The sequence below is a fragment of the Tachysurus fulvidraco genome, chromosome 16 (assembly GCF_022655615.1).
Source record: "Tachysurus fulvidraco isolate hzauxx_2018 chromosome 16, HZAU_PFXX_2.0, whole genome shotgun sequence".
Lineage (NCBI taxonomy): Eukaryota > Metazoa > Chordata > Actinopteri > Siluriformes > Bagridae > Tachysurus > Tachysurus fulvidraco.
The window spans coordinates 51328-67590 of record NC_062533.1 but is presented as its reverse complement, the minus strand read 5'-3'; the positions used below and the strand labels follow the sequence as shown (position 1 = coordinate 67590).

Here is a 16263-nt window from a genome sequence, read left to right as displayed (position 1 = left end):
AGATATAGCAGACACAACGATTAGTATAAAGGATTTGATAAGATACATGTGCGAGCAGAATAAAGATGGTTTTGTTATCAGTTTAGACTTTGAGAAAGCATTTGACAGGGTAGACCATAGCTTCTTATTTGATGTTTTAAAGAAGTTTGGGTTTGGAGAAAATTTTATTAAATGGATTAGGATCTTGTACGATGGTGCAGTAACAAAAATTAAATGCAATGGGTTGTACCCTGTAGAATACCCGTGGGGCAGTTCCCCTCATTGTGCTGAGTGTTTTGATATGTCACATGTCCATGTTGTGCAAATTTTTAATTTTCACGTGACCTCACATGACGTCACGTGACGCGACCAGAATACCCGTGGGGCAGTTCCCCTCAATGTGCTGAGTGTTTTGATATGTCACGTCCATGTTGTGCAAATTTTTGATTTCGCTTGTTTTGGGGGCGGGGCTACACGTGACGTCACGTGACCAGAATACACGTGGGGCAGTTCCCCTCATTCTGCTGAGTGTTTTGATATGTCACATGTCCATGTTGTGCAAATTTTTAATTTTCACGTGACCTCACGTGATGTCACGTGACGTGACCAGAATACCCGTGGGGCAGTTCCCCTCAATGTGCTGAGTGTTTTGATATGTCACATGTCCATGTTGAGCAAATTTTTGATTTCGCTAGTTTTGGGGGCGGGGCTACATGTGACACGAATACCCGGTGGGGTGCCAATACTTTTGGCAAAAAGTGGCTACTGAGGCTTTGGACATTTCATGTCAATACTGCAGTCATTATGGGATTCTACTTATTATACTGCATCGAACAGTAGATGCAATTCTTAATGTTGGATGTATTGTGTGTGTGAGAGCTTAGAGGACTTTTCCATGAATTTGGATGAAGCTGAGAAGATGTACCAAGACCCATGCCAGCATCAGGTTCTGTGGCGCAATGGATAGCGCATTGGACTTCTAGGCTTGTTGTGCGAGTTATTCAAAGGTTTTGGGTTCGAATCCCATCAGAGTCATTTGGTTTAACTTGTGACTTATTTGCTCTGAGATAAGATCTAGGTTTCTGCTTAATAATATCTCAAGAATTCAAACGAGTTTGCAGCCGATGGGAGGAGAAGCGTTCAGACACAAACATGCATGCCTCTGCAGGATGATGATCTTAGTGCACTCATCAAATGGTCAAGCATTTGCATAACTTGCATATGTTTGCAGTAAAGCTTGCACACACTTAGACAGAGGAAACAGAGCTTATATGATTAAAGTGCCTGTCTAGTAAACAGGAGATCCCAGCAGTGCCTGCTTTGCTGGTGGAGTAAACTGAGCAATCATAGAGCCACAGCTTCACAAGCCATCCTGTTGGACTGGTGCCATGAACCCTATGCAAAAAACAGTCTAGGTAGTTTTATTAGACAGATGGTTTAAATACTTATACATTAACAGCATTTGGCAGATGCCCTTATCCAGAGTGACGTACATAAGTGCTTAAATCTCTAGCATTGGATACATTAATACTGGCTCACTAGGTTACATACTTAATATACCATGAGTTTAAAACATTTTTTTCAAAGTTACAATGAAAAAGTGTCAAAGGTTTGTTTTTTTTTGTTTGTTTTTTTTTAATGCAAAAGATAGGGAAAGACGTGTTAGTTGAAGTGTTTCCTGAATAAGTAGGTCTTATTCCATCTCTATAATCCATTCAATGTTTTACACCACCTGGACAAAGCAAACAGTTCACCTCTTTATATTTTTCCATTTGGGCTTTATCATAGAACCACCCTGGTAAAAAGACAACTTCTACCAAAGCAATAAGCAAACAATCTAAATCAATCAACAGATGCCTCTGAAGAAAACATTCCAAAGAGTTACAAGCAGGTAAGTCAACACATGTACCTTGGAGAGCCAGCCAAAGTGACGATTCTCTGTCTCCATGTGCCTTTGAGAACCCGCCTATTGATTTTACCACTTGACAATAATATTTATACCAGGATACATGACATATGAGCAGCATCAGGACAGACTGAGGAAAGATGGGTGTGGCGCTGTGGCTTAGGTGGTTAAAGTGCCTGTCTTGTAAACAGGTGATCCTGGGTTCAAATTCCGGCAGTGCCTGGTGTTTCTGTTGATGTAATTGCAGTACCTCCTTTCCCTTTCTTACAATCTCAGATGAAACACCACTCCAACAGGATGGCTTTTAAGCCACACTGCAGAGCAAATTCCCTGGTTGTGGGAATAGCAGTGATGAGAATAAAAGATTGCACACTCGAGTCATGTCACTTGCAAACCAAGACCCGAGGCAGTTTCACGCTCTTTTGCGCAATGGACATCTAGGCTTTTTGTCTGAGCTATTCGAAGGTCGAATCCCATCAGAGTCATTTGGTTTCACTTGTGACTTATCATATCTCAAGAATTCAAACGAGTTTGCAGCCGATGGGAGGAGAAGCGTTCAGACACAAACATGCATGCCTCTGCAGGATGATTATCTTAGATCTGTAAAAGTCTTTCTGTACAGAGTGTGCACTCATCAAAATGTCAAGCAGATGTTCTTGCACACACTTAGACTGAGGAAACGGAGGTTTATAACAGTGGCGCTGTGGCTTAGTTGGTTAAAGTGCCTGTCTAGTAAACAGGAGATCCTGGGTTCAAATCCCAGCAGTGCCTGCTTTGCTGGTGGTGTATATGCAGTACTCGCTTACTTACAATCTGAGATGGAATGCCACAGGATGGCTTCTAAGCCACACTGAAGAGTAAATTCTCTTGATGAGAAAAATAGAGCTTGCACACTCAAGTCATGTCACTTGTTAGCCATAGAAAAACAGCTGTCTAATGATCGGTGTTGTTTTATATGTTTTTGATTCATTTATTATATTTTGACATGATTCGTTTATTTTCACCTGCTTTTTTCCTTATTTATCAGTGTGGTTTTATTTTTCACATACTGTATTATTCAGATGACATTCCATTTCCATGATAGAATAATATTTATATTCATTTAAAAATATTTTTATTCAGGAGATTATCACATCATACTCTGCTGAAATTATGTTTAATTGTTATTACAGAAATAATTGTTTTACCTGTATTTTGTAGGCTTTCTCATCCATAGCTACTTACATTTACATTTACTTAAACTTACATTTTTACATAAAGATTTATTACTTGTATTCATTCTGCAGCTAATGAATCTACCATGAAATTATGCATACCAAAAAATTAGGGAGTATTATACAGAATCTTGCATTGCTTCACACTTTTTGGATCTTCTTCACAGCAAACCAAAGTCACGTCATTAAATTGTAATGTTTGGTTCTGGAAGGCTGTAAGGAAGTGTATAGAATTTACACTTTCTATACACATATTTTGCAATATTTTCTACATAAAATATTTTACACACTATTCACACAATATTTTACAATGTTTAAACACACAGCATTTTGAACTATCTTTACCTAATAATTAAATAAAAAACCTAATTTAATTGTTTCACTTTTTAAGCAAACATGGCTTAAGGCCGTATCACTTTTTGACTGCGGGGGATGTTGCAGGCCTATATCTTTTGCCTTTTTTTTTGTTGTTTTTGTGGACTTTTTCCTCCCCTAGTGGCTTTTGGCTGGGTGGTTTTTTCCCTCTCTCCATCACTTTTGAGACTTGGGTCAGGCCACAGCTTGGCTTGGGGCCTCGCTCGACCCTTCAGCTCAGCTCTGGGTGTCACTTGGCCCTTCTGCTCGGCTCTAGGTGTCGCTTGTCCCTTCTGCTCGGCTGTAGATGCTTCCCCCCACCCTGCCTTGCCGTGCTCAGTGCTTCCCCCAACTGCCTTGTGTGTTCCTTGCTTCCCCAACCTGCCTCGCTGTGTTCCTCTATCCTCCCTGATTGTACCTTATGTTTCTGTAATTATCCTCTTTATATATACCTGTTGTCTTGTGCCAGTAGGTGTGAGGGAAGCAAGGAACATGATGATGCAGTTGGGGGAAGTGAGGAATACGGTGAGGCAAGTGGGGGAGCGAGGAACAAGGCGGCGCAGCCTTTTGCTGTGTGTTTTTAGCTTTTGTTATTTTTCTTATTAAAACACTCTTTTCATGTTATCCCTGCATTTGGGTCTTTAAATCTCTGTGAAGACACCTTCTTCTCTGACAGAAGGACTCAGCCAGACAAAGACAGCATAGTAAATTTATGCCTGGTGCCTATTATCCTTGGGGCATCTTCCCTGGATTACTCTTTTCTGTACTTCTGGGATTTGGTAGAGAGTTTTTACTCCCTCCCTCCCGCCCTCCCTCCCTCCCTTTGGGTCTGGCCACGGCTTGGCAGTGGTCATCGCCTGGCCCTTCTTCTTGGTTGTGGACGTCGCTTGGCCCTTCTACATGGCTGCGGACGTTGCTTGGCCCATTTGCTTGGCTGTGGATGTCTCTCGTTCCCCTCTGGCTGTGCCAACATGTTCCGCGCTTCCCCCCCCTACCTCGCCGTATTCCGCAATTCCCCACCTGCCTTATGTATTCCTCTCTTCCAACCTGCCTTGATGTGTTTCTCTCTCCTTGTTTGTTTTTGTGTTGTTGTTGTGTCCTGGTTTCCTGGTTTGTTTTTGTTAACTTTATGCCTTGTGCCTAACCTTCGTGGAGCATCTTCTCTGGATTACTCGTTTCTGGCATTTTGGGATTTATGTTTATTTTCTTTTCTGGACTTATGGGTTTCTTTGGTGGACTTCACTCCACACCTGTTCCTGTGGGGGATGCCACTTCACTTCATAGTTTCCCGTGAAGGAAGCCGTCTTACTTCTTGCCAGCGGGGGATGTTGCAGGCCTGTGTATTTTGCCTTTTTCTGTTTTAGTGGACTTTTCCTTGCTCCTGTGATGAAAGTGGCATAATACCGACCATTGGAGGGTTTTTATCCCCTCCCTTTCAGAACATGGGTCAGGCCACGGCTTGCCTGGGGTTGTGACTTTGCCCTTCTGCTCAGCTGTTGACATCACTTAGCCCGCTTAGGGGGGGAGATGAGGGGGACAGACCATCGCATCCCACCTAGTGAATTGCCTATGACTTTAGCTCTTTGCTGTTCATTAAATTGCCTTACTTTATCTGGTGTTGTTGTATTTGGGTCCTGCCCTGACAATTGGTTTTACCCCCTTTGATTTATTATTTGAACAGTGACCTCAGGGACTGTGACCAGACGTGGCATGGATCAATCAACTCTTGCCCTTCGGCACCATCGTTGAGCTCGTGCAGGACCACATTGACCACATCAGCCCAATTGTTGGGAACACATCTAGGCAGTCCAACGAGACCTACAGCATTCCTACAACTATTCTGCACAGCCCTGCAAATTCAACATGGGAGACCGGGTTCTGCTGCTCATCCCCAAATGAGCCTGCAAATTCAAGTGGCAGGACCCCTGTACATTCCTTGGCACGGTCAACAATGGTCACCTGCAATAAACCTGTAAGCAAGCAGACACACAATTAAATCATATTAGCCTAATGAAAAATTGGATACCTTGTGCCCTTGCCACTCTCACCACGACATCTCAGCCAGGCCACGCGCATATCATCCATCAACAGTGGTTCATCAGCAGCCTTACCGGGTCTCCGATGCCCGCCATCAGGCTATAGAGAATTCTTCGACTACCCCTTTGTTGTCTACACTGAAGCCTCTGACACAGAACTGGGAGCTGTCCTGTCTCAGGAGATCGAAGCTAAGTAGCTCCTGCTCCTAGATGAGGTAAGATTTGATTTATATTTGGTGAACTAATGAGGTAGAAGGTAGTTTACTAGTAATTACTAGTTTCCAGGAATCACAACTCTCTCCCCCCTGAAGACAATTCCACTCTGTGCACTAAGTTCCTCCTGAAATGAATGGAAATGTGCAATGTCCTTGGGCAGGTCTTTTTTGCTCATTGGCCAACCATCTTGAATGTATCTGATCAGTGACTGCAATTTTCTGTCTTTACTAGTTTCCTCTCTAATGGCCTGGAGCCTCTCTTCTGCTATATGTACATGCTGGACCATGTTTATACTTTCGATCTCCATTTCCACTGAACTTTCTGATGCGTGTTCAGGTAAGTATGAGCGGCTCAGTGTGTCGGCTAGCAACATGTCCTTCCCTGGGATGTACTTGACTTCGATGTCATATCTCTGTAGCCTGAGTAACATTTTTTGCAGGCGTTTTGGGGTGTTCAGCAGGGGTTTTCTTACTATGTTTTCCAGCGGCTTATGGTCAGAGTGTACCGTTACTTTGCGCCCATACGTATACTGATAGAATTTTTCCATACCGAAGACAATGGCCAGACATTCTTTCTGTATCTGGGCATAACCTCTCTCCTGTCTGTGTCAATGCCCGGCTTCCATAAGCAACTGGTGCCCCCTCTTGAAGTAAAGCAGCCCCTAACCCAGTCTCTGACGCATCATACTGAAGTGTCAGTGGCTCATCTGGGTTGTAATATTTGAGAACTGGAGCTTTGGTGATGACATCTTTGAGCCGTGCAAATGCCTGCTCATGAGCATCTGACCATTCCCAAATACTGTCTTTATGGGTTAATTGCCGTAGTATCTCACAGCAATCTGACAGGTGGTCACAGAATTTCGAGAGATAGTTAACCCTCTGGGGTCTGAGGGTATTTTTGGGCCTGGAGAAGTCTTGACGACCCTGATATTTGTGCTTTTTTCAGTTGCTTATGATAATATTACTGTAATCAGCACAAACTGGACTACAATAATATGTGAGCAGCATGTATGTACATGATTGTGTTTTTGAGAAAACAATGTTTATGCATGTTTAGTGAAAAATGAAACATTATAAATCACTTGAATAAGGCCATAAAACACATACAGAACATTGGTTCACAGGACTTTTGAGAACTGGATCTTGTATCCTAGTGTTTTTGCTTCAAAATTATGTGAAAATCATCTTGTTTACTCGCTCACAGAAAACAATATATTGATTTAAATTTTCTAAGACACTTTTCATTTGTAAAGGGCATATGCGAGTAGGCTTCAACTATCATGCATATTAATGTAATTCACACCTGAGAAGACAAAGGCCCGCATAATGAGCTGCATAATGAGCCTTACAGGTAAGTGTGTGACTGAGAGAGGAGTTACAAGAATGTGGAGATTACAAGAAGAAGGAGTTAAAAGAATGTGAAGACAAAATAAATGTGTATATGTTGTGTTTGTAGTTTATTTAGAATATTTAACTAGTGCAAACAGTGCCAGACAAGAGATAAGTACTAAAAAAAATCCTAAAATCCACTTAAAGTGCATGTGTGCCAGACAAGAGACCGATCAAACAGACACTATACTACAAGACAGATGCTTAAAAAAAATAATAAAGTAACAATATGTATATAAGTAACAATATTGTATATGACCAATACAATATGGCTCTGTTAAAACCTTTAATGGAATCTTTTTTAATCTTTAATGGAATCTGTTAAAACTTGGTGCTTCTTACAGCATTGTTTGGGGCATTGATCTTGTTTGCATAGACCGCGTCAGGTAATTTCCATATAATGGGATCACATTAGCGCTAATGAGGTCGAGCCAGAAAAACTGTACCTCTCTTTACTTACATACAGATTGCACAAAAAGACAATATTTGCTTTCGATTTTAATTACATCATTTAAAAATAGTCATTTCAGGCTTTCATTAGACATATGTATCATGTTCGTGTGATAAGTATTGGTGGAGTTATCAGTTCATATTTGTAACGTGTTTCAGGAAGATGGTCAAGAAGACAGAGATGTCTGAATGCACACCCTGGTTATTTTCTTTATTTGCCAAAAGCACAGCATTTTGTTGTTATTATGAAGGCAGTCAAATAAAAGTAGACACTTCACAGTTTCGAATGATGTATTACATGTATGTGTATGATTATGAATGACGGAGTATTTTAAGTGGATTTCACGTTGAAGAGGAAAAAAGCGCCAAAAACGCGCCGGCGCACCTGTCGACCCCAGAGGGTTAACCATGCCCAGGAGCCTTTGGACACCTTTGACGTCCATCGGGCGTGGCATGTCTTTGACTGCTCTTGCCTTTTCGGGATCCACTCTGAGCGATAAGTAAATGTCCAATGTACGGAACCTCACTTTTCCGCAGTTGCAACTTCTCTGCATTCAGTTTGATGTTCTTTTCTCTACATCTATTTAGAAGTGCTCTCAGTTTGTCGTCATGGTCCAGGTTTGCTACTTCTATTGTTTCACCCCCTCCCGTGATGAGGATGTCATCTGCTATGACATATATGCCTCTCAACCCTTCCAAAGCTTGGCTGAGTTTTCGTTGAAACACCTCCGGTGCCGAACTGATGCCCATTGGCATCCTCAGCCATCTGTATCTGCCATATGGTGTGGCAAATGTGGTCATGTAGCTCAATTCCTCATCCAAGGTCACATGCCAAAATCCATTTTTTACGTCACACACAGTGAAAACTTTTGCCTTTGACAAGTCTGGTAATATGTCGTCTATTGTCGGCAGAGGAAAATGGCATCTTCTCAGAGCCCTGTTGAGTGGTCTTGGATCTATCCTGAGGTTTCCTGATGACTTCTTAACAATAACAAGACTGCTGATCCACTCTGTACTACAATCAACTGATGTAATGATCTCTCTTCTTTGAAGATCACTCAGCTCTGCTTTAAGTGGTGCCATCATCGCCACAGGAACTCTTCTCTTTGGCAGTTTCACTGGGGTTACTGTGGGGTCTGCTTCTATCTTATAGGCACCCTCTCCCTGGAACAAAGTTCCAGACATCCATCTCCCTGGAACACATCTGCATAGTCTTTTCTGATATCATTCATGCTCCACATTTCATTTTTCACATACTCTCTGGTGACTATGCTATCCACAGCCATGATATTTTCGTACTGTACTTTCACTAGATCCATGGCTTGTACTGCCCTGCTGCCCAGCAGTGGCACTGCAGACCTCTCATCAACAACCATGAATTCTAATTGGTACAGTTTCTTGTTTCTAGGATTCCTTAGTTTAACTTTACATTTTCCCAATGGGTGCAGTGTGCTTTTATTGTACATCACCAGCACTTGCTCAGTCTTTTCAATTAGTGTGTCTGGGTTTAACCGGTTGACAGGTATGATGTTACAGCTGGCTCCACAATCTAACTGAAACTTTACCTGTTCTTTTCCCAGGAGCATGGCAGCAAAAAGCTTTGAATGCGGCCTTTGGTTCTCCTTCATCACAGTGTTTACTGTTTCTGAAGTCACACACAAGATGTCCTCATAACTGTCATCATCTGACTCTGTAATAGTGTGTACTATTTTTCCTTTCTGCATTTTAGTTCTGCACATAGTGGCGAAATGATTGTCTTTCCCACATTTTTTGCACTTTTTCCCATATGCAGGACATTTGTGTTTATTTCTTTCATGCATTTTCCCACAAAACTTGCAGTTTATACTGCTCTTACTTTTCTCTGTCATCACTTCCTGTTTTACAGCGTGTACTTCCTCTGTCTCTCGACCTTCGATTGTTCTACTATTTTCCCGCGATAGCTTTGTTGCCCTGCAGATTTGCACACATTTTCCCAAAGTCAAATCCTGTTCCCTTAAAAGTCTTTCTCTCAAAACAGAACTGGATATGCCGCAAACAATTCTATCGCCGAAATTGCACGTGCTGGCAAGCATTCTTAAATCCATTACATATTTGTTAATGTTCTCGTCAGAGCCCTGATTTCTGACAAAAAAACGGTATCTCTCCACTGTCTCGTTCACTTTTGGACTGCACTGGTCATCAAGTGCATTTATTAATCTTCTTACTATCCGATCTGGTGACACGGAGGGGATCAGGGTCTCGCACAGCTCTCTTCCCGCCTCCCCGATGAGATAAGTGAACACTTTCAATTTGCCAATGTCAGCATCCTCCAAAGTGAGATCCATATACAGCGTGAATTCTTCTTTCCACAATTTCCATGATTTCACCAGATTAGTTGAGTCTAGGCAGAGAGCTCGTGGAGGTCTCAGTCCCAGTGTATTCTCCATCCGCGCTGCCCGTGACTCCGCTCTTTCTACCATTCTCAGCCGGTGTCTGTCGTTGTGTCTGTTAATGTCTGTGCTTGTCTTTCTCACTAAGCACCGCTGCCACCATGTTTCATTCTATCTTCTTTAATACATAGAATGGACGGTTAACGCCAATATAGTTGCGTACACTTAATTTTATTGAACACAACAAACCCGGTCTGTACTCTCACATGTAAACAACATGAGACGACTGGTGTCACACTTTATACAGTCCATGCTGCAACAACAACCATTCCAACACAAGCTACAATGCCCATGTAGAAAGAGATACAATAACATCCCCTAGTAAAAGCAAACATTTGTTATCATCAGGTCTGAAAGTCTATGCACTAACCAGTTGAGCCCAACAGCCTTGTCATGCTTAGCTGGAACCCTGTGAGGTTGAAGCTAGCCTAAATGGCTAGATTTAAGATTTGGTATATTTCGCTTAACGATGAATGGAATAATATCTACTCTGGATTTGAAACATGGCAGTCAAAAACTCACAATGGGTCGAAGGTCTTCTCCAATCCAACATGTAGACAATTAAACTGAGCAATCAATGAGCCACAGCTTCACAAGACTTACCTCGGGAGTGGAAGAAACAAGCCACAAACCTTATGCAAAAAACAGTCTAAGTAGTTTTATTAGACAGATGGTTTAAATATAATCCATTCAATATTTTACACAGAAAAGTTACAATATCACCAGATGGACAAAGCAAACAGTTGTCACCAGCCTATAAGCAGCTGCTCTTTATCTCGAATGGACAGGAGACATGAAGATCGCCTCTTTATATTTTTCCATTTGGGGTTTTATTATAGAACCACCCTGGCAAAAAGACCACTTCTGTCGAAACAATAAGCAAACAATCTAAATCAATCAACAAATGCCTCTGAAGAAAACCTTCCAAAGAGTTACAAGCAGGTAAGTCAACACATGTACCTTGGAGAACCAGCCTTGTGCCTTGGAGAACCACTTATTTTAGAACCACCCTGGTAAAAAGACAACTTCTACCAAAACAATAAGCAAGCAATCTAAATCAATCAACAGATGCCTCTGAAGAAAACATTCCAAAGAGTTACAAGCAGGTAAGTCAACACGTAGGTAGATCGGTTATATCCAAATGGCTAAAGAAACCCACCTCACAGTCATGCAGGCCAGAGAATCCCACAATCCCTTGGAAACTTTGTGTTGCTTTATGTTTTATTGCATGGGGAATTAGCTCAAATGGTAGAGCGTTTGCTTAGCATGCGAGAGGTAGCAAGATCATTGCTCGCATTCTCCAAAGTGATGATTCTCTGTCTCTGTGTGCCTTGGAGAACCCTCCTACAGATTTTACCACTTGATACTAAAAATATTTATACCACAATACATGACATTTGAGCAGCATCAGGTTGAGAAGTGGACTGCCAGAATCATGTCACAGCAGAACTCTTGGAAAATGGCCCGTACGGGGCTCAAACCTGTGACCTTGGCGTTATTAGCACCACACTCTAACCAGCTGAGCTAACCGACCAAGTCACGCTTAGCTAAAACGCTGCGAGGTAGAAGGTAGCCTAAAAGGCTCGATTTAAGCTTTGGTATTTCACCCTTATCGATGAATGGAATAATACCTACTTTGGATTTTAAACATGGCAGTCAAAATCTCACAATGCATGCTGAATTACTTCAGACATTGGCCCCAAGAGAGCAAAAGAAGGTTTAAAGGACAATGATTCATATTGTTACAAAGAGTGGTCACACTTCCACCATCGGGTCTAAAAGTCTTCTCCAAACCAACTTGTAGACAATTAGACTGAGCAATCAAAGAGCTTCACAAGACATATTTCAGAAGTGGGAGAAACAAGCTACAATGCCCATGTAGAAAGAGATACAATAACATCCCCTGGTAAAAGCAAACATTTGTTATCATCAGGTCTGAAAGTCCATGCACTAACCAGTTGAGCCCAACAGCCTTATCATGCTTAGCTGGAACCCTGTGAGGTTGAAGCTAGCCTAAATGGTATGCCTCCGAAGAAAACCTTCCAAAGAGTTACAAGCAGGTAAGTCAACACATGTACCTTGGAGAACCAGCCTTGTGCCTTGGAGAACCACTTAGTTTAGAACCACCCTGGTAAAAAGACAACTTCTACCAAAACAATAAGCAAGCAATCTAAATCAATCAACAGATGCCTTTGAAGAAAACATTCCAAAGAGTTACAAGCAGGTAAGTCAACACGTAGGTAGATCGGTTATATCCAAACGGCTAAAGGAACCCACCTCACAGTCATGCCAGCCTCAGAATCCCACAATCCCTTGGAAACGTTGTGTTGCTTTATGTTTTATCTCATGGGGAATTAGCTCAAATGGTAGAGCGCTCGCTTAGCCAAGTCTTGCTTAGCTAGAACGCTGCGAGGTAGAAGGTAGCCTAAATGGCTCGATTTCAGCTTTGGTATTTCACCCTTATCGATGAATGGAATAATACCTACTCTGGATTTTAAACATGGCAGTCAAAATCTCACAATGCATGCTGAATTACTTCAGACATTGGCCCCAAGAGAGCAAAAGAAGGTTTGAAGGACAATGATTCATATTGTTACAAAGAGTGGTCACACTTCCACCATCGGGTCTAAAAGTCTTCTCCAAACCAACTTGTAGACAATTAGACTAAGCAATCAAAGAGCTTCACAAGACATATTTTGGAAGTGGGAGAAACAAGCTACAATGCCCATGCAGAAAGAGATACAATAACATCCCCTGGTAAAAGCAAACATTTGTTATCATCAGGTCTGAAAGTCTATGCACTAACCAGTTGAGCCCAACAGCCTTGTCATGCTTAGCTGGAACCCTGTGAGGTTGAAGCTAGCCTAAATGGCTAGATTTAAGATTTGGTATATTTCACTTAACAATGAATGGAATAATATCTACTCTGGATTTGAAACATGGCAGTCAAAAACTCACAATGGGTCTGAAAGTCTTCTCCAATCCAACATGTAGACAATTAAACTGAGCAATTAAAGAGCCACAGCTTCACAAGACTTACCTCGGGAGTGGAAGAAACAAGCCACAAACCTTATGCAAAAAACAGTCTAAGTAGTTTTATTAGACAGATGGTTTAAATATAATCCATTCAATGTTTTACGCAGAAAAAGTTACAATAACACCAGATGGACAAAGCAAACAGTTGTCACCAGCCTATAAGCAGCTGCTCTTTATCTCGAATGGACAGGAGACATGAAGATCGCCTCTTTATATTTTTCCATTTGGGGTTTTATTATAGAACCACCCTGGCAAAAAGACCACTTCTGTCGAAACAATAAGCAAACAATCTAAATCAATCAACAAATGCCTCCGAAGAAAACCTTCCAAAGAGTTACAAGCAGGTAAGTCAACACATGTACCTTGGAGAACCAGCCTTGTGCCTTGGAGAACCACTTATTTTAGAACCACTCTGGTAAAAAGACAACTTCTACCAAAACAATAAGCAAGCAATCTAAATCAATCAACAGATGCGTCTGAAGAAAACCTTCCAAAGAGTTACAAGCAGGTAAGTCAACACGTAGGTAGATCGGTTATATCCAAACGGCTAAAGGCACCCACCTCACAGTCATGCCGGCCTCAGAATCCCACAATCCCTTGGAAACTTTGTGTTGCTTTATGTTTTATTGCATGGGGAATTAGCTCAAATGATAGAGCGTTTGCTTAGCATGCGAGCGGTAGCAAGATCATTGCTCGCATTCTCCAAAATGACGATTCTCTGTCTCCATGTGCCTTTGAGAACCCGCCTATTGATTTTACCACTTGATATTAATAATATTTATACCAGGATACATGACATATGAGCAGCATCAGGACAGACAGAGGAAACAGCGTTGTACACCTGTGGCGCTGTGGCTTAGTTGGTTAAAGTGCCTGTTTTGTAAACAGGTGATCCTGGGTTCAAATCCCAGCAGTGCCTGGTGTTTCTTTTGATGTAATTGCAGTACCTCCTTTCCCTTTCTTACAATCTGAGATGGAACACCACTCCAACAGGATGGCTTCTAAGCCACACTGCAGAGCAAATTCCCTGGTTGTGGGCATTGCAGTGATGAGAATAAAAGATTGCACATTTGAGTCATGTCGCTTGCATACCAAGACCCAATAGTACATTGGACTTCTAGGCTTGTTGTCTGAGCTATTCGAAGGTCGAATCCCATCAGAGTTGTTTGGTTTAACTAGTGACTTATTTGCTCTGAGATAAGATCTAGGTTTGTGCTTAATAATATCTCAAGAATTCAAACAAGTTTGCAGCTGATGGGAGGAGAAGCGTTCAGACACAAACATGCATGCCTCTGCAGGATGATTATCTTAGATCTGTAAAAGTCTTTCTGTACAGAGTGTGCACTCGTCAAAACGTCGAGCAGATGTTCTTGCACACACTTAGACTGAGGAAACAGAGCTTTTATAACAGTGGCACTGTGGCTTAGTTGGTTAAAGTGCCTGTCTAGTAAACAGGAGATCCTGGGTTCAAATCCCAGCAGTGCCTGCTTTGCTGGTGGTGTATATGCAGTACTCACTTTCTTACAATCTGAGATGGAATGCCACTCCAACAGGATGGCTTCTAAGCCACGCCAAAGAGTAAATTCTCTTACAGTGAAGAGAAAAATAAAGCTTGCACACTCAAGTCATGTCACTTGCTAGCCATAGAAAAACAGCTGTCTAATGAGCGGTGGACTGTTTTACCGTCCATTAAAACACAGTTTTAAAACGTTACTGTGTACATTTTTTTTTGACTGAGTGTACAAATGCATGAGTGATTTTTGCGCTTGAAAACAAGAGTCCACTAGATGGTGCCCACGCAACAAACGTGTCTAACCAAACTAGTAACTTAGTGGGAAGTTATTTTTCTTACATTGTGAAGAATGTCTCTCTGCTTATTTTTTTTTGTGCCAAAAATATTTATTTGTATTGTAAAACATTGTTTCTAGATTAATATTTTCTGAAATAAATGTCCCTTGGGGTTTCTCTTTCAGTTCCAAGCAAAGCCGTAGTCCTGATAATTACTGTGTTCTGGAAGGAAATTACACTTTTTAAGGGTAAGGACAAACCACACTTGTGCTGATGAAAGCCAACCATGTTGTCGCCTCCATTGGGGCAAAAAAGCTGCACTCAAACACACCGAAAGGGCTACCGGCTACCATGTGCATTTTGCACCTCTGTGTAAAAATAACTGCATTAAAGGAGATGTATTTGAAAAAGATTTGGATTTGGATATTTTAAAAAGAGAAACTGTCACTACAGCCTGCAGATACACAAACTGCAGCACATGTTATCATTTTGACGATCAATCATGCTTATCACTTTCTTTATTTCCCTCTGCTCGTGTTAATATTAAAATATTTACTCATGGGAATGCACAGGCAACACAACATAACAGCCTTCAGTCTGTGCCGTCTTGACTTCTTTGTTTGCTGTCATCACAGGGCTACAAACAAAAAATCTATTAAGGAGCAACTGCAAGTGGTCTCATTTTATTAAGTCAACACAACAAAAGGTGTGATGGGCTACTCGTCACAGAACATGCCAGTAAATAGACATGCAATTTTTGATCATAAAGTATATTTTTTATAGTCGCTAGTGGCAATCTCGACGACAATATCACTTGCAAATTAATATTTTTGGTCACAAATGCAACCGTTTTATTTGCAGTCTGGAGCCCTGCATCATTCTTTTGCACTGATGCATTTGCTAAACTGAGTCGATTTCTTCCTTTCATCGATGGCCCGATGCCATTTTGATAGGGGTTTGAGTGGTATTGTAACAATATATTTTAGTTATTTATAAATATAGTTATGGAAAATAGACAAGCTTTATATAATAATAAATAAATTCACAACATTTACATGAAAAGTACTTCACCTTATTTCATTTCTCTTTTTAGCATCTCAGTCTCACTCATGCTTCACACGAGTTAGCCACACCCAATTATTTACATGTCGCGACACATACTTAAAAAATGTTATGGTTAACATTTTATACTGCTGTAAAGATATGTATCATCATACCACCTAGCCCTACGATTCAACATGCTGAAACAGGCTGAAAAACTGTGTCTGACTAGAGCCAATGGTGCGGAACACACTCGGCCTACCACCACTCAAAAAATGTAGAAATGTAGACTTTTCACAACATTTTTAAGTAGCCTATTAAAGTCATTCAGATATTGCCTACCATTGTTATGCATTTCATGACATGCATGTTTGCGATATTTTATATTTTCACAAATTGTTTCAAATTGAATCAGATTGTATTTAT

The 16263-nt window shown here is 41.3% G+C and overlaps 6 non-coding genes across 6 annotated transcripts; 5 read left to right on the top strand and 1 right to left on the bottom strand.

The window, feature by feature from the left end:
- The first annotated feature begins 924 nt into the window (after positions 1 to 924).
- Positions 925 to 1014, top strand: trnar-ucu. Its single transcript is given in 2 exon segments — positions 925 to 961; positions 979 to 1014. It is a non-coding gene; the product is annotated as a tRNA-Arg (tRNA).
- A 1019-nt stretch (positions 1015 to 2033) lies between these two features.
- Positions 2034 to 2107, top strand: trnat-ugu. The gene has a single exon. It is a non-coding gene; the product is annotated as a tRNA-Thr (tRNA).
- A 475-nt stretch (positions 2108 to 2582) lies between these two features.
- Positions 2583 to 2656, top strand: trnat-agu. Its single transcript has one exon. It is a non-coding gene; the product is annotated as a tRNA-Thr (tRNA).
- An 8776-nt stretch (positions 2657 to 11432) lies between these two features.
- Positions 11433 to 11506, bottom strand: trnai-aau. The gene has a single exon. It is a non-coding gene; the product is annotated as a tRNA-Ile (tRNA).
- Positions 11507 to 13853: 2347 nt separating this feature from the next.
- trnat-ugu lies at positions 13854 to 13927 on the top strand. The gene has a single exon. It is a non-coding gene; the product is annotated as a tRNA-Thr (tRNA).
- A 493-nt stretch (positions 13928 to 14420) lies between these two features.
- Positions 14421 to 14494, top strand: trnat-agu. Its single transcript has one exon. It is a non-coding gene; the product is annotated as a tRNA-Thr (tRNA).
- Positions 14495 to 16263: the final 1769 nt, after the last annotated feature.